This window comes from Humulus lupulus, chromosome 7 (assembly GCF_963169125.1).
Source record: "Humulus lupulus chromosome 7, drHumLupu1.1, whole genome shotgun sequence".
Classification (NCBI taxonomy): Eukaryota; Viridiplantae; Streptophyta; class Magnoliopsida; order Rosales; family Cannabaceae; genus Humulus; species Humulus lupulus.
In genome coordinates this window covers 28,715,896-28,735,059 of record NC_084799.1, presented here as the reverse complement: position 1 = coordinate 28,735,059, position 19,164 = coordinate 28,715,896, and positions in this window count along the sequence as shown.

Here is a 19,164-nt window from a genome sequence, read left to right as displayed (position 1 = left end):
AAGTCATACTCATATTCAAAAATCCACATATAATAACTGAATTAAAGGACAAAAAACACCCAGATTCAAGAAACATATACTATGAAGGAAACCCATAAGATTATTAAACATACAGTGATTAAAATACTCCATACTAAGATTGTGACTACCATAAACCAACTAACAACAACCAACAAAATAAATAAATAAAAAATATGAGAGGAAACATACCAAGCCTCGCCTCCACCGTGCGCCGAGGAGAGATGATAGTGTACCGGCGTTGGCGTCGTAGAAGTGTAGTTCGCGGGTACCAGCGTTCCCGTCGGTGTCGTAGAGGAGGCGACGTCGTTTGGAGGGCAGATCGGTGAGAAAGGAGAGAGGAGAGAGAGGACACAGACAATAAAAGAGGAGGCAAAAAGAAAGAAAGAGGGAAGAGGGAAAAAGAAAGGAAGGTGGGGGGAAATATTAGAGGCTGAATTTTTTTATGCTCTTTTACAATTTTATGCTTTGAGAGTCCTTAATTTTCCAGATCAGGTGTTTTTAGGACTTGCAAAGCGATTCCTTAAAGAGTATTAAGGACTCCCAAAGTAAGTCCTTAAAATTGTAAAATCAAACACTCATATTTTAGCCCAGATTTTTTTTAGGACTTGCATATATTTTTAGGACACTCATTGCGAGTCCTAAATTGTGTTTTTTCAGGACTCTCAATGAGTGTCCTAAAAACTCCATAAATATTTTTAAGGACTTACATTTATGTGCATGTCCTAAAAAAGTGTCCCATAAAGGGTATTTTGTAGTAGTGTCAAGTTCTCATGGTCGTCTTCGACACGAATGTACTTCTGTGCCCACTCATAGAAATCATCTAAGTCTGTGACCTCCCTTTTGAGCATATTATCCCAAAGCTTACTGCCTGGGTGCACTCTGGCCGTGATCGCCATCTTGAGTTCTCCCCTAGTTAGGCTTCCCTCTTTTGTAATGACCTAACTATTTCTAAGACCTTAAATCTTTAAAACTACTAGACATAGCTACTATTTTGGGAAAACATACATAAGGAATAACATAACTTTATTTAAAACCCCAAAATAAATATTGTGCAAAATACAAAGTAACATGTGAAATATAAAATACGGTATGGGTACCCATTGTTTAATACATAAAAACATAAACCATAAACTTTAATTGTTTAAAAACTAAGTGTGGAATTACAAAAGAAACATAATTCAAAAGACTAAAAAAAAATAACGTCATCCTTGATCGTTCATGCAGTCCATTCAATCCATTCATCCTTAACACACAAGCCAAGCTACCATGAATCTTTCCGCCTTCCATAATCGTTTTCCTGGATCAAGCTAAAAATAAAGGAATGAGCTTAATGCCCAGCAAGGAAAATCTACTAACACATAAGTCATAAATCATAAACATAAGACTTTTATCATAAACATATACTATAAAACATATGACTATAAAAACGTAAATCATATAGGACTACAATATTAATGGCCATTAACTCATTAACATGGCATATGATAAACCATCTAGGTCCTCTGTCTACTAATCGAGGTAGGTTAGATCACATGGTAGTATATGATAACCCATCTAGGTCCTCTGTCTACTAATTGAGGTGGGGTAAATCATAACTCTAAACCATGAAAATGATAAAAATTCTTGGGGTTTTCTTTCTAAGCAACTATAAGCCCCAAGCGACGTAAAAATACTTTGGGGTTTGCTATCTAAGCAACTATAAGCCCCAAATGACTACAAGACATATTTAAATATATATCATAGCATAAAACATATCATAACATAAACACATAAAATCTATCCTATTTTCCTTACCAAAAACCGAGATATTCGAGAACAAGAACGGGATTAGAACACTCCTAAAAACCAACAGTAAGAATGGTGAGTTTCTAAAGAAAAGAGATGAAAAGAAAACTAAACCATCAAAGAAGAAACTTACCGAGAAGAACCTTAAGTTTTCAAGAAACTTAAACACCTAACCAAGAATCATAAATAAGAGTTAGAATCTGTCAAGAAAGAAAATAAAGAAAACTAAAGAACCATAAAGAACTGAACTTAAGGATAAGAATACCTTGAATGATCTTATGAATTGATCTAAACCTCAATACTGAAATCTCACTATATCTCACTTCCCAAGTGAATCTTAGAATGATAAAGCTTTTAACCCAAAAACTCAAGTGTTTCCCTCTATAGTAACACTAGCAACTTGGAGGCTCTGAATACTGCTTGAAGAATGAAGAAAATGGCTGAGTACTAGGTCCTATTTATAGAGTACAAGGGGTGAAACTAACCCCTTTTAATTTGAATAAATAAATGAATATAAAATGAAAAAGATTTGAATTTTCATTCAACAGATGCCCAAAACTCGGTCAAAATCGTTCAAAGGCAGGTCCAAGTGGTTAAGGTTGTTTCTAAATTTAAAAATCCTCAATATTCAAAAATGCAGCACCAAGGGCGATATATCGCCTAGACCATTTTCTCGAGCCCCGTTCGAATGTTCGTGGAAAGTCGACGTGTTTTCTGTATCTCCCGTAGGCGATATATCGACCCTATAGCTGCGATATATCAGCATACATTGATATATCAAACACGTATTTGCACTTTTTCAGCATATTTTGAATTGAGTAAACAGCTTTGAATGAGTCATAATACGATCCTAACAACTGCTGGAAGGTTCTAGAGCTTCTAGATCTTTCTTTTAATTAAACTATTCATCAAAATACGTAAATCCTTAATAAACATGCATATAACAAGTGTCACCATCTTATTAGTTCTATCTAAACTTTAGGTTATAATAAATGACATCTCTATAATCAGCTATATTAATCAAACCTTATGTTATAATTAATATTTCTAAACTATAGGTTAAACTTATAAAATCCATAACCGTTGCTATGAGTGTCCAACTAAGTCTCGGCTTGAACTAAAATCCACGGAATCTAACATACTACAAACTAATACTAACTACTAGTACTATCTAGCTAGCTAAGTAAATATTCTGGGACACCACAACTTTAGCCACTTCCATGTTGGCTTTCTCCTTCACCTTGCTTTATATTAGCGAGGCTAGTTCCCGGTAAGGTATAATCGCGTACGGCATGATGTTGTTGGAGAAACTCATCGGAATATTGTTTCCATGACCTAATAGACCATGGTCGGAGTCTCTTGAACCATTTGTACGCATGTCCTTTTAACATGACAATGAAGCAATGGCACCTGGCCCTGCTATTAATTCCTCTCAATTTCATCAGGTCGTTGAACGTGTCTAGATGGTATTTGGGGTCCGTATTTCCCTCATAAGGGGTCATATGAGGTTCTTTAAAGTTAGTCGGGAGCCATTCCAACTAGATTTCTCGCGTGAAGGGCGACTCGTAGTCAAACTCTTCATCGGTAATGTGCCCCTCAGACGTCATGACGATCTTGCTCCGAAGGCTCCTCATCTCGGTGTCTAGCTCCTGTCGCTTCCTATTCAAGGAGTCCCTCAACTCTATAGGGTCAGCCTTTCCCTTTTCTCTACCATTCGGAGGGGCCACAGGAGGTGTTGTCCTTACTTCAGACCTCCTTCTATTGAGCTTTTCTCTTAGGTCAGGTGGCGCCTCCCTAGAGGAGACTTCGGTGTCATTATGACGGTTAGCGATGTTCTTCTGCTCTAGTCCCTGGGGCTACTTCGCCTTCCCAGGGTGTTCACACTACTTTGTTCGAGGGGTATTACTAATGGAGAGCCGAGTCCTCCCATCATCCACAGGGACCGTGGTTTCTCCGCCCTCTGGGCCTTTTTCCTTTCGTCTTGGAAGGGGCACGCTTGATTTTCCTTGTAGCAGGCCATTCAAAACCTCTTTCATATTTCCTAAGGTGGTATCTAGCCTTTGGTTCTTCCAGTGTAACACACATATCTCCTCTTCGTAAAATTGAAACCTAGAGCTCGAGCTTATAGAATGCACTCAGTGACTCTTGCTCGGCTTGCGCGTTGATGGACCTTGATCTTCCTGGTCGGAGTTCGGTACCCATGGTGGCCTTGGGGGCAGAAGCTCTCCGGCATCTCTCGTGGGAGCAGCTGCAGATCGCTGATGGTTCTCACCAGGCTGGAAAACTGGGGATGAAGCGTCCCTTTCATTCCCAAGAATTGTGGTCTCCTTTGGTGCATCCACATTTTTGGGTGGCGGAGGAATTTTCATGGAGGCTTTCAGCTGATCTCCGTTGAGGTTGACCTCTACCTCTCGTGGCTCTCTCAGTCGCTTAGAGTGTCTTGGCATCTTTTCTTGTCGGAATCAATGGAAGAACAGTGGCTTGGCACTTATCCTTCCCACACACGACGCCAAACAGCTGACGGGGAAAACTCGTCAACGATATGTGGATGGAAAACTCAAAGAATTAATCAAGACCTAATTAATGCAAAAGAACTTGTACAAATATGATGGACTATTGCAATTGAACAATATAAGAAAAACTTGTGTATTGCTCTTAGAATAGTCTGATATTACAAGAATTTTCCCACCCCCTAGATGGAGAGAAGAAGATCCATTTATAGTGGGGCTTAAATGGCCCCTGATACATTGTGGTCCCAGGGGACAAGATTGTATGTATGTACATTGTCAGGGTTGTGGCGCAGTTCATTGTGGAGCAGAAGGTTGTGGTGTCAGTTCTGGTACATGGTCAGGGTCTATGGGAACGCCTCCTCTTTAGTAATTGAACGTGCCTCCACTACTTATTTAGTATGATTGTCAGAAATTGGTTGGTGAGGACCACACCAGGTACCTCAGACGTACGGCCACTACTTGTCTAACATGGACACCATATCCGTGCTTTGTCTTCTTTTGGTTGATACGCATGTTCCGTACCCTTACGTGTTCCACGTGCCCCATAGATGTTTTCACCTTTACAAGATGTGCCTATACCTTAAGCCACTCTATATTCTGCTAAGCATTAGACTACTTATGGCCTTCGTGGATATACATTTGCGAAGCGTGAGGGGCGTATGTTGTGGGAAGCGTTGGTCAGGTGTAAGCCATGAAGACCCAGGAAGTTGGATCTTCCGTGCGAGGCGCGAGGCTAGGTGGCCTCGTGGAAGCACAGGGAGAGACAGTCTCATGGAGGCACGGGCACTATGGTCTCGCGGAGGCATGGGGGCGAGTCAGTCTCACGTAGGCGCGAGGCACGGCGGCCTCGCGGAGGCATGGGCACAACGGCCTCGCAGAGACTTGGGGGTGAGACAATCTCGCGTAGTCACGAGACGCGGGGGCCTCGTGGAGGCATGGGCATGACGCCCTCGCGGAGACACCGGGGTGAGATGGTCTTGCGTAGCCACGAGGCGTGGGGGCCTCGCGGAGGCATGGGCACGACAGCCTCGCAGAGACGTGGGGGCGAGAACGGGCTTCACTTAGCAAGGCATCCCAATGCGCGTCTAGGGATGTAGGCACAGGTATGTACTTAGGCGTTTACGGGACCTTAGCACGAGATTTGGGTCTTTAACAAGTATGGAATTTTAAGCCTCCATAGGTTGAATATCTATCTAACTGTTTAATTGAAATATAATGCTTTATCTGCATGCTAGAATAGGAAGCATGATATATTTTTGGAGCAAGGCCCTTGATATAGATTTTTTTACCGCAAGCGTACGACGTAAATAAAGTATAGTTTTAATTGAAAAGGATGTCAAACCCACAGGGATTGATTTATTAATTCTACTAAGTACTAAACTCTTAAGCCTTTCATGTTAATTAGAGAAATCGAAAATAAGAATGTTCAAAATTAATAAAATAAAATAAGAACGATGAACAAATTGAAAGTCAAAGAATGTAAACCTAGAATATTGATTTCCCTATCTCAAATTATGAATCTTAGTTTATCAATTATCCCAATCTATTCCCCTAATTTGTAATTTCAAGAACCTTAATTTAAATCATCTACCACTCTCGTGTGTAAATGAAATTATTCTTAATTAATCAACAATATATCTCTATTCAATATCAATTCAACAAGAATTCATTAAGCATTATGGTTCTCTTAATGAAACTCATAAGAATCATGGAATCTCTCAATCTCACACTTTTCCTATGTCATACAATTCTAGGTCCAATTTAAGATTACTTCTCTCAAGTGTAAAATTCTAAATCTCAATTCAATTCAATGGTGATCAAGCATTTAAAATATAACAATAAACAAAATAATGCATGAACAAACTAAAGAAACTTTATGGGAATAATATCAAAACTTTAATTCAATAACTTAAAATAGTTCCATCAATACTCTAGAAAATATGTTTAGTTCGTGACCACAAACATTAAACCAATAACATTCATGTTCATGACTAATTAAACTAAAATGAAAAGTAAGATAAGAAAAAACTAGGTTAGATGTTCAATTTGGCTTCAATTCTTCTTCTCCTTATTCCCCAATGAATTCTCTGCCTCCAAGACGTTCCAAAAGTGCCTCCAAGATGCTCCAAAAGTCCCTTTAATGAAACCCTAAGCTTATATTTATAGTAGGGTTGCACATCTAGACTCGAAAACCCAACAACTCGCAAGACCCGCCCAACCTGCACCCGACAAAACTGAGAAAAATAGAAAATCCATTTTATCGGGTCGGATCAGGTTGAATCCGAAAATGAGATCGGTCGGATTCAGGTGGAAGAATACAGTCACTTCGGGTTCGCGTTACACCCGAACTCGCCTAAACCTATTTTTTCAGTTTTTTATTGTGACAGTCAGAATCCCATGATCCGTAAGGGGAAAGACCGGGTAAAGCTGTGCAATCCCACATCGCCTGGAGAAGGTCAAGTGTGACGATTCTAAGACTATGTAGGTATTGGACTACACAGTTGAAAAGGGCTTAAATGGATTGATGGGCACTACCTATATCAACAAGATGAATCTTTTTTTCAGTAGCCCATCACTTAAGAACTCCAAAGTTAAGTGTGCTTGACCTGGAGTAATCTCAAGATGGGTGACCTACTAGGAAGTTTTCCCAAGAAGCGTGGGAGTGAGGATAAAGCACGCTGGAAAGATTCATGTTGGTTTGTAGGGCCAGTCGTCATTCCAGGAAGCAGTCATAGTGACGTGGGGCGTTACAAATGGTATCAGAGCCTTGACCCAGCCGGAAGTGTGGCCGACGGGAACGTCGGGCCCGTAATAGGGGTGATTGTGACAGTCAAAATCTCATGATCTGTAAGGGGAAAGACCGAGTTAAGCTGTGCAATCCCACACCGCCTAGGGAAGGTCAAGTGTGAGGATTCTAAGACTATGTAGGTATGGGACTACACAGTTGAAGTAGGCTTAAATGGATTGATGGGTACTACCTATATCAACAAGATGCATCTTCTTTTCAGTAACCCATCACTTGAGAACTCCAAACTTAAGCATGCTTGACTTGGAGTAATCTCAAGATGGGTGACCTACTGGGAAGTTTTCCCAGGAAGCGTGGGAGTGAGGACAAAGCACGCTGGAAAGATTCGTGTTGGTTTGTAGGGCCAGTCGTCATTCCAGGAAGCAGTCATAGTGACGTGGGTCGTTACATTTATTATTTTGCATTTTGTATTTTTAATTGAGTGAATTGCAATAGTCATTAGCCATTACTCAATAGTTTTATAAATTAATCTTTTGTAATTAGTAAGTTTCTTAGTATATAAAACTTTTATGTACTAAGAATTATATTAAAAAAAATTAATGGTAAAATATTGATCAATTAAAAGTTCACAAAAATAAATAGGGAAAATTGTAAAAAGAAATAGTTATAAGTCTAATTTTGTAAGAAGAAAATGGCATCTTAAAAATAAAAAAAAAAATAAGCCTGTTGACGGTGAAATCTCATCAACGAAATTAGGTCGGAAAACTCAAAGGTAAATGCGGCAATGTTTAGATAAGAACTTAGAATTAACTTATGAAAGGATAAACACAAATGAACAATGAAGTCAAAAATGTATATTGCTTAATGGCATATGCATACAATGAATTTTCCAACCCCCTTTCAGGTGGAGTTAGAGTTCATTTTATAGTAGGCTCTAATGGCCCTGGGTACATGGTGGTCCAGGGGACCAGATGGTACACGAGTACACTAACAGGAGAGTGGTTCCAGGGGTAGTGGTGTCGGCTCTGGTACAAGGTCAGAGATCATGAGAGCACCTCACCTTCTGTACCTGGTCATGCCTCCACTACCTGCCTAGTACGGGTGTCAGAGGAGTGGCTGGTGAGGACAACAGATGGTACTTTGTTCGTACCTCCACTACTTATCTGACGTGGGTACTATGTCCGTACGCTAACTCATTTCAGTTCATCAGTGGACTCCGTACCTCATGAGATTAATGCCATGTGACCCTCATTTGCAAGGCATAGATGCGAGGCAGTAATGACCCATGCACTGGCCGTGCCTTGCAAGGCTCCTAGTGGCGAGGGGCCTAGCTATACTTGTCTTTTTGCGGCATGGATCCAGACTAGAGACGTGATGGTGCAACGGCCTCCTGAGAAGATGGTGGCCCAAGGGCCTCGCGGGGGCGCGCGCGCATGATGGCCTTGCTGGGGGCGCGCGTGCATGAGGGCCTCCCTGGGGGCGCGCGCATGAGGGCCTCCCTGGGGGTGCGCGCATGATGGCCTTGTTGGGGGCACGCACGCATGAGGGCCTCCCTGGGGGCTCGCGCATGAGGGCCTTGCTGGGGGGTGCGCGCATGAGGGCCTCGCTGGGGGCGCGCGCGCATGAGAGCCTCGCTGGGGGGGCGCGGCTGATGGCCTTGCTGGGGGCGCGCGCATGAGGGCCTCGCTGGGGGCGCGTGCCTGATGGCCTCGCTAGGGGGCGCGCGCACAGGAGGGCCTCGTTGGGGGCGCGCGCGCTTGAGGGCCTCGCTGGGGGCGTGTGCCTGATGGCCTCTCTAGGGGGCGCGTGCCTGATGGCCTCGCTAGGGAGCGCGCACGCATGATGGCCTCGCTGGGGGCGCGCGCGCATGATGGCCTCGCCGGGGGCGCGCGCGTGCGGGCCTTGTGTATGGGCGCGCCTGATGGCCCCGCGAGAGGGTGACGACCCGAGGACCCAATGAGAGTGTAGGCGTATGGGGGTCTAAGTGCGTTCTTTGGGTCTTTTATAAGCGTGGAATATTGAGCATCCACAGGTGTATGTCCCGGGTGTCTTTGGAAGTGTTTACGCGTATGAGTGCATCTTGACCCATGAGCATGTCAGCCTTGCGCGGGCACGTTGGACCTCACTATGTGAGGGCCTTGTGCACCTATCCTCTTGCAGTATTTATTGTGGCCCCTTAGCTTAGCAGGGCCAAACCTTTTGGCTCATAACGTGTTGTTTCTCATGAGATGATCTCCTGTATTCAACAAAGCCTACAGGCTCGAGCCCAATAGCATGAATAAGTGACCTTTATCCCTATGTTCCAACCAGGGACTAAAGAGTTTTTATTTGGTGGATTTTTGGCATCCACAAAGCCACATCTGATCCGAACCTGACCCACCTGAGACCACATCGGTCAGGTTCGGTATTAATTTTCCCCCACTCCAACCCAATACCACCCGACCCCACCAACAAAAAGTTGACTCGATCTGAACCCGACTATACCCGATGCAAATTCAAGCGGGTTCAGTATTAGTTTTTCCCACCTGAGACCTAAAAAACCCAAACCCGACCAACTCGAACCCGGCCATTCCGCTCGATGTACAGCCCTAATTTATAGCCCATAAGAAATTACCCTAAAAATTCCATTTAAAATAGATTAAAAAGTGGAATCTACGTGCAAGGCGCAATGGTGCTTAAGTCCAGGTGTAATGGCGTCTGAAGCTCTGACTCGAGATGAAATTTTAATTTTGGCAGCTAGCGCCTCCTTTTAGGCAGAATGGCGCCTCTCGAGTTAGTTTCTCGTAGACTTGATTTTTTCAGCTCATTTCACTTCTCGATTTCAATACTGCTAAGTAAAATATACATAACTTTTTCATTCGAACTCTAAATTTAACGATTAAAAAAGTTATGGAAAGATAAGAAAAAGATTCACAACTTCTACTTCTAAAGGTTTTTCCATAATATAAAGGAATAATGGTCAAAATTCGGCTTGAAGTTCCAAGTTGGCCACAAAATCATCAATTAAGCTTATATCTGCACACTTAAGAGAATACATCAAAACTAAACAAAAACTTAAGGAAAATACAATAATTCATAGTTTAAAAGATTAGAATGAGTGTATAAATATGCACTCATCATCCATCTTGATTGATACGCTGGTATGAAAGATATGATTATGAGCATTATTATTGTGTGTGGAACTCTGTGTTTGTTCGGTTATGACCGTAGGATGGTTTAAATGTTGATTTCACTGTTTGATAAGCTTGATTCATTGGTTTCAGAAGCATTTGGGGATAATGCCTCATAAACGATCAATTAGACTCTGTGGCGAGAATATCGAGGCTGAAAATGATGACAACCAGAACTCTATGCCTGCTCCTCAGGGATGGCAACAGATTCTTGTTGATATGCAAGCTAGACTTCAAAGACAGGAAGAATAGATTAGACACTTGAGGCAACAGATTCCACCAGGGAATGCTGCACAATATGTGTCACCTGCAATGGTACCCGTACTGGTGCAACCTGAGATGGAAAATCGATGGAAACCTAATCCTACCTTGGAGAAATCTCCTCAATGAGGTCTACAATGGGGTCATGATCAGGAAGCTGACCAGCAGCAAAAACAGCAGCAGCAGTCGCAGCGGCAGTTTTTGCCCCGAGGCACTCATCGAAGAGTGCTCGGGTGGCATCGACATCGGCATTGCCGGTGAAGCTCAAATCTATATACTAGTTGTGGAAATAGGTTAGATAAAGGACATTCTCCACGATGTCATCTATCTCCTCCATGAGGGATGCAACCTCAGAGACCAAGGCCTTGTTGCGGTCCTCCCCAGCCTGTTGCACCTTCTGAAGAAAATCAACCTCCTCAGCAGCTCGAGAAGCTGTATCCTTAGCTGTTATAGCCTCTTCCTTGGCTAGCCTAGCTTCCTCCTGGACCTTCGCTGTCTCCTCTGAGCTTTTTCATTTCGTCCTTAGCCACCATGGCTTCCTCTTTGGTCACCTTGGCCTTCTCCTCTGCGATGGTGGAAACCTCCCCCAGCCCTCGAGAATGGGCCTTCTCCTCTTCGAGGGCTGCCTGAAGCTTTGTCCCCTCCTCAGTAGGTGCGCTAGCCTTCAATTATAGCTTGGCCAGTTGTCCTCAGCTTGTTGGAGCTCATAGGACTTCTCTATCATGGTATTGCCCAAGCATTTTCACATCAAGGCAGACTGAAACACAAAGGGAAAGTTAATACCAAACACACTATGAAGATATAACTAGAACAATGGAGGAGGATGCTTACCTTGATGGTGGCCTGCTAATATGAGGAGATGAGAGAAGCCTCGTTGTCATCTCCCAGCTAGGCACATCGTCAAGTATTCAGTTCACACACCGTGGAGGTGACCCCCTAGATGAGCTCTGCGGCCAACCGAGCAATAAATTTTCTGAACTTCTTGGCAAATAGGCTCTCCAGCTGTAACATCCCAAATTCCCTAATATGGTTTAGTGCCTGAATTAGGGGGCCGAGAGGCAATAATTGTGTTAATTATGTGTTAATATGGTATGAGCATGTTATTATGAAATGTTAAATAGGTGTATGTGGGCCCGTTTCTTATAAGAAGGGCATTTTAGTAATTTGACCCGTTGATGGTATAATTGTAAATTTGAGTCTGTGTGATTGAGACCACATTATTATGTGGATGTATTTGGGTTACTCGGCGAGAGGCGATCCTGGTGAGCAAGTTAGCATAAAAGTCACAACGGGGTACAATACCCGGCTCGGGGTGAGCTTAGGGGTACTTTAGTAATTTAGTACATTATCGGGGTTTATCGGGTAATGGGAGATTAAATGACTATTATTTTGGAATAGTTGGGGATTTATAAGAACACTCGAGGAATTACAGGAAGTGGTAATTGACGTAATTGCCCTTGAAGGGCTAAGGAAAGTTTGGATTGGCCTACGGGTACTTAGGTCATTTGTGCCTAATTAGAAACTTAAGGTTAATGTTTCTTCAACTGAGAGAAAGTTAGAAACTAAACAAACAAATAGAAGCACTTTTCTCTCTCCCGTATCTTCCTTATCCCTCTTTGTGGTTGTTTGAGAATCTTGGGGAAATTGAAGAACTAAGCTTGGAAAATTGGAGGATTGAGTTGGGAAACATGGGGACTAGTTCAAGGACGTTTACATCTCTGAGGCAAGAGTTTAATTCAACTTCTTCTTGATGTTTCTATGGCTTTATTTGAAGGCTTAATTGTTTTCATGTTTGTGGGTTTAGAGAATGAATTTTGGGTGTGTTGATGAGTTTTAAGCTAGTAGTTAGATAGGTTTTGTTGCTGGAAAGAAGTTATATTGATTTTGGGGATTTAATTGAAAGATTGGGGTATAATTGGATTGTTTCTAGTTGGGTTCGGCTAAGGAAAAACCCATAAATTCTAGGTTCGAAGGGTTGGGCTGCGGCTCTATTCTTGATGTGCCGCGGCCCTCTACAGTAAAAAGGAGCCAGGTTTGGCTATGTGGCAAGGGCGGGCCGCGACGCGTGTCTAATGGCTGGTGAGGCTAACCCTCTGATTAGAGGTGGGCCGCAGCATGGGAGCATGGGGCTGCGGCTCTTAGTGGGATTTTTGGCTCTTAGATTGTTTTGAGTGCAGGAACTCAACCTTTTGCGCTCGGGATCGATTCTATTTCCGTGTTGAGTGGAATTTGACATCCCAGAGGCTAGGACTTTGTCTGGAAGCCTTTATTCACTTGTTGTTGATGGAATTCCTTATTATGGTTGTGACTAGGTCAACACTAAGGGCTCGGATCAGGGATCGTACTCAAGGGTCATCGTTAGTAACTTGCATTTGGACCGAAGGTAAGAAAACTGCACCCAGTATGTGAATGTGTGATTAGGGCTTGGCCCGATGGTTAAATATAGACATGATTAAGGCTTTAGCCCTGTTAAGGAGCATGATTATAATTATGTTTGTGAGTGTCTGGTTAAGCATACTGAAATGCGCATGATTATGATTATACCTATGTATGTTGTTTGAGTGTATTATAATACATTGTATCTGTATGTATGTATGATAAATGAAATATGTGATTGTCTGTTGTGACTAGAGAGCTCGGTTTATAAACTAGGGGATTATTAGGATGTTAGTTGGAGATCGACTTATTAGTCGAGGGCGCATTGGATTTTGAGAGACTCGTCTTATAAGCCGAGGGTCTTAAAGCTTGGACTTATAAGTCGGGGGCTTGTGAGGCTCGACTTATGAGTCAAGGATCAGTAGGACTAGGCTTATGAGCTGAGATTGGCATTATGCACGTGGAGTGCGGGCCACCATGGCTGGGCCACCCTGGGAGTGCAACACACACTTGACTGGCTCGGATGCCAAACAAATGGAAAGAAAGTGTGACACGCACTTGGCTTGCTCGGATGCCAAATGAATTAAAAGGAAGTGCAACACGCACTTGTGCAACTCTATGGTTGCCAATTTTTATAACGTGTAGACTTGTGTCTTTGGGATCCCGTGTAAAGAACATGTTTTTGTGTTTGATGAAATGTTTATGAATTGGCCAAAATTTTAAATACCTAAACCTTTAGTGGCTTAATCACCTATTTAGTCCAAATGACTTGTTTAGCATGTCCAGCACTGGTTTTAAACACACTTGGTAATGGACCCTAATTAGTGGGGCGTTACAACTTGGTATCAAAGCTGCCAAGATTTAAGGGTTCTTGATGTTGGACTAGGCATGTACATTCACTGCTAAAGACAGCAGTCATAAAGACTGCTAAAGACAGCAGCGCTAATAAGCATTTATGACATTCAACAATCCTACAGCATTTACAAATGTCTATCATGCTAATAAGCAGATTCTTAACCTACATACAGCAGTCAAGGGCCAAGCCTTATCATAATAGCTCATGTTTCTTATTTAAGCTCGCATGTAAAGCATATATAATCCATTTAAGAAAATATACACATAACTACATTAATAGTTACCCAACCCTTAGTCGAGCTTGTCTTTAGCAGTGAATGTACATGCCTAGTCATAAATGCTTATTAGCTTCATTATTATTGTGGAATGTCATAAATGCTTATTAGCGCTGCTATATGTGTGCATTGGATAGAGGATGCTTATCGGAATCGTTACATGTTAAACGAAAATGCTTATTAGCGTCGTTAAATGGTTATGCATGCTGGAAAATGCTTATTAGCATTCTATTTGCTCTTGAAGTATTGGAAATGTTTAATAGCATTATGTTATGTGTATGCATGCCAAGAATGTGCTTATTAGCATCTTGTTCAAGTATTATCATGAATTCCTCTGCTTATTAGCATGATTGTTAAGTGTGAATTATTGGGATGCTTATTCAATCGGTTATGAACTGTGGGTTGATGTGAGCTTGTTTTTTTTACCACCTGATAAGTCGAGTCATTGATTACAGATAGACTTGGAAGTATGCTTCCATGGCAATCTAATAAGCCAGCCACCGCTAGGAATCAGGTTGAAAGTAATGATCAGGGTCAGAACCCTCCGCCAGTCCCTGAGAACTAGCAGCAGATGCTTGAAGATATGCAAGCTAGACTACAGAGACAGGATGAAGAGGTTCGCCAGTTGAGGCAACAGTAGGTTCCGACTGGGAACGCTGCATCAGGGGTCCCATCTGTTGTTCCAATATCGGCCGTACAATAGCAGAAAAAATTAGAGAATCATTGGGAGTTGGCATATGAGCGGTTCAGGAAGCAACACCCTCTGATTTTCGAGGGCAGGGCAGATCCACTTAAGGCAGAACAGTGGATGGCTACGATTACATCCATCCTGGATTTTATGAGGGTGGTGGGCAATGAGAGAGTGGCATGTGCCACGTACATGTTTCGGGAGGATGCCCGAATCTGGTGGGAGGTGGTCTCCCAAACCAGGGATTAACCACAATGAATTGGGAAGAGTTCAAAACCCTCTTCAATGAGAAATATTATAATGAGACCATTAGAGCTACAAAGGCCGAGGAATTCAATAAACTTTTACAAGGGAATATGTCGGTGACCGAATATGTCCTGAAATTCGACAGATTAGCCAAGTTCGCTGCAGACTTGGTGCCCACTGATGGGACAAGGAAGGAAAGATTTCTTCAGGGGCTACAGCCTATGATAGCCTGGGATGTCAGAATTACCACCGTACCTGGAGTGATGACATATGCTCAGGTAGTGGAGAGAGCCCTTACTACAAAGGGTGCTGAGAATAAGATCTAGCACGAGAACGCAGCCAGGAGGGATATGAGGAGGACGGGACCTCTCTTCTCAGGATTAGGTAGGGGCGGAGGCCCCAGCGACCAGAAAAGGAAGGCCCCGGATACTAGTTCGACTCCTAGACTTGATAAGAGGCCACAGTGTGTACAGATTGGCCGCCAGGGAAAAAATGAGAATTGGAAGACATATCCAGAATGTGTCAGATGCAGGAGTCGTCATCTGGGTGAGTATCGGGCGAAAGCTTGCTTGGTATGTGGAATTGTGGGGCATCTCAAGAAGGACCGCCTAAGAGTGAAGAAAGAAGAACCTAAGAGGATAGACAGCTCCACTCCATCTTGAGTATTTGCATTGACACAAGCTGAGGCTGAGGCTAGGCCCTCAGTGGTTACAGGTCAGCTTTCTAGTGCTAGCATATCTTATTCTGTGTTGATTGATTCTGGTGCTACACAATCTTATGTTTCTAGTAGGATTACTGATGGAATGTGTAGGCCCTGTGAGTTTTATGTTGTGGAATTTGGGACGTTACTACCCACTGGGGAATTGGTGGTTTCCAGGAGATGGGTTAGGTCTTTCCCAGTGATGGTGGATGGCAGAGGGTTGTTGGTTGTTTTGATAGAGTTAGCTATGACCGACTTTGACAGGATATTGGGAATGGACTAGTTAACTAGATATGGAGCAACCATTTATTGTAAGAAGAAAATTGTAACCTTTGAACCTAAGGGTGAGGAACCTTTCGTATTCGTTGGCACTGTGCATGGACCCCGAGTACCTATTGTTGACGGTGAGAACTCGTCAACTAAGTTGAGTTGGAAAAAGTTATCAAGTAAAGATAGTCAATGAAAAAGCTGTAAAAATTTAAGTGATAACTCAAGAACAATTATAGAACAACAATGGAGAAATCAATCTTTCATTCACTCTCAAGCACTTGCTACAGTAAATTTTCCAACCCGCTTTCAGGTGGAGTTAGAGTTCATTTTATAGTAGGCTCTAATGGCCCTGGGTACATGGTGGTCCAGGAGACCAAGTGGTACATAAGTACTTTGTCAGGATTGTGGTTCCAGAGGTTGTGGTCGTGCATCCAGTACAGGGGCAGGCGTCAGGAAGATGTCTCCACTACTTGTCCGTACCCATGTCAGAGGAGTGGTGGTAGACGTAGTCGTGCAGGTGGTAGTGGTGTCGACTCTGACTCCTGGCCGTAGACGTACGGGCCATAACTCCTATCCCAGCATTCCCACTCCCCCACTGGTACGGGTGTCCGTATTTCGACATACAAGGTCTTAAGGGCCGTACCCAGTATGAGATCGTACAAGTACGTTCCATTCAACTCATACCCGGGCCCCTAAGCATTGGGGTCCCAAGGTATAGGGAACGGGACACTTGGCACGCGTAAAGGTGGTGGCGTAAGGCGAGGCTCTCGGGTCCTTGACACGAGATGCCTGAAGCACCCCGAGGTCACCTGCGTGCATAAGTGATAGGCATGGGGCCTTGACAGATGGGTGCGAGGTGAGATGACTTCCTCGCGAGCCCCTTGATGGCGAGGCTCCTTTGATGCGTGGCCTCATTCGCGAGGCCACCTGGTGCTTCGGGCGTGGCTGCACGAGGCCGAGGGCCTGCTGGGGCGCGAGGCCACCTGGTGCTTCAGTCGTGGCTGCGCGAGGCCGAGGGCCTGCTGAGGCGCGAGGCCACCTGGTGCTCTGGGCGTGGCTGCGCGAGGCCGAGGGCCTGCTGGGGCGCGGGGCTGTGGGACGCACCTGACGCTGGCACGCACGAGACCACGGCGCAGGGCATGAGCCTGGGCACGGGAGGCCATCTCGCGGGGCTAGGCCCTAAGCACGCGAGGCCTTCCTACGAGACATGCACCTCGGCACACGAGGCCTCCCCTGTGCGTCACGCACCTAGGCACGCAAGGTCATCTCGCGGGGCGTGGTCCTAGGCATGCGTGGCCATTGGGAGAAGGTGGTGGTCTGAGCGTCTCGTGGCTAAAACATGCATTTAGGCCTTTAAGGGACCTTTGAACACGTCTTGGACATTTTATGGGCTAGGGAATATTGAGCGTCCACACTTGCCCCCCAGTCTAGGAGGGGACCTTTAGGTGCCCTTGTAGACTATTCTTCTTGTTTCTTATAAATAGGCCTCCATGCCAGGCCTATACCGTGGCTCAGCTATTTTCCGACTCGGCTCATAACCCTTCCATGTCGAATGCCGAGAGGGTCCAGGAGCTCGAGGGGGAGCTTGCTGAAACCAGGTCTATGCTAGAAAGGGCCTTGGACAAAATTTCTGCCTCATCGAAAAAGAAGAAGAGGGCAATTGCCAAGGCCTCGATGTTGCGGGAATGGGTCACCAGCCTGGCGGCCAAACTCCAGGGTGTCGAACTCAAGGTCCTTAGAGTGTCTCGCAAGGCTAGGCGGCCCTTTGGGACCTATGTTCGGATGCGTGCATCTATGCATGCGGGACACAGGAAGTCTAGCGAGGCTGCACCCCATGTAATCACTTGGAGGCAGGACGCGATGTCTCGCGTAGACACGACGCGCGTAGGAGGCCAGCCGTGGGCCTCGCGTAGCGAGGGTGGCTCTCTTGGATGTAATTCACAAAGGAAGAATTCCTACATTCACAGCTTCGGTGCCCACGACATCTCTGAGCGTCAAGACAAGTAGGGCCGAGCTATGGGAAGGCCTCGTGCACCTGTCCTCTCATGACGCGCAGCTTGGCCTCTTAGCCTAGCAAGGCCATACTTCACGGCTCATAAGGTGATGCTTCCCTTGGGGCAATCTCCCAGTATCACAAGACTTACAGGTCTGAGCCTGATAATGTGACTAAGTGACCTTTAGTCTTGTATTTTAACCATGTACTGGAGATTTTTTTTTATGGTGGATTTTTGGTATCCACACTTTCCCCCCAGTCTATAGAGAGGCCTTAAGGCTTTCTTGCATACTCTTCCTTTTTTTTCTTTTCTTTTTTGTATTTATCATGCTGGAGGTCCTTTGGAGCCCACGTGAAAGGGGGTTCGATAGGACTCTCTTTGGTGCACCTTGATCGTATCTATAAGGATATATTGACCCCTTGGGTTCTAGTTATCCTTTTATATATTTTTGCGCGCGCTTATTATTTCTTGTGAGAAGCGTCCTTCTCGTCATTAGGCATAGTACTATTTTTCCAAGCGTCTTCTTTGAGACCCTTTTTGCAAGCGTCTCCTTTGAGACCCTTTTTGGAAGTGTCTACTTTGGAGACCCTTTTTGCCAGCATCTACTTTTGAGACCCTTTTCTCAAGCGTCTACTGTGGAGACCCTTTTTTCAAGCGTCTACTTTTGAGAACCTTTTCTCAAGCGTCTACCTGGGAGACCCTTTTTTCAAGCGTCTACTTTTGAGACCCTTTTCTCAAGCGTCTACTTTGGAGACCCTTTTTTCAATTTTTGAGGTGATCTCCCCTCGGGTCGGGACTTTCATGGCTAGATGGTCTTCGTTCAATCTCAAACTTGGTCAGCGACCCCTCTAGCACGACGCCCCCTTCTATATGGAATTTTCAGACGTATTGGTAGTAGGGTAACTGGAGGAAGGTTCGCTTTCTTCAACATAAAAGTTCTTATGGCCCTCTTCTACACGTATGTACTCTCAAAGAAGTCATCCAAATTCGAAACTTCTCTTTTGAGCATGTTACCCCGCAACTTGCTTCCTGGACGAACTCCGGCTGTAATAGCCATCTTGTGCTCCGCTTTGGTTAAACCTCCCACCTTTGTTGCTTCTATACTGAACCTATGGATGTAGTCCTTCAGACTTTCATTCTCGCCTTGTTTTATGTTAGCGAGGCTGGTAGTTGGCATGACGTAATCACAGGCTGCATGGTGTTGCTAAAGAAATTCATAAGAGAATTGTTGCCATGACTCGATTGTTCCTGGCCTTAACCTCTTGAA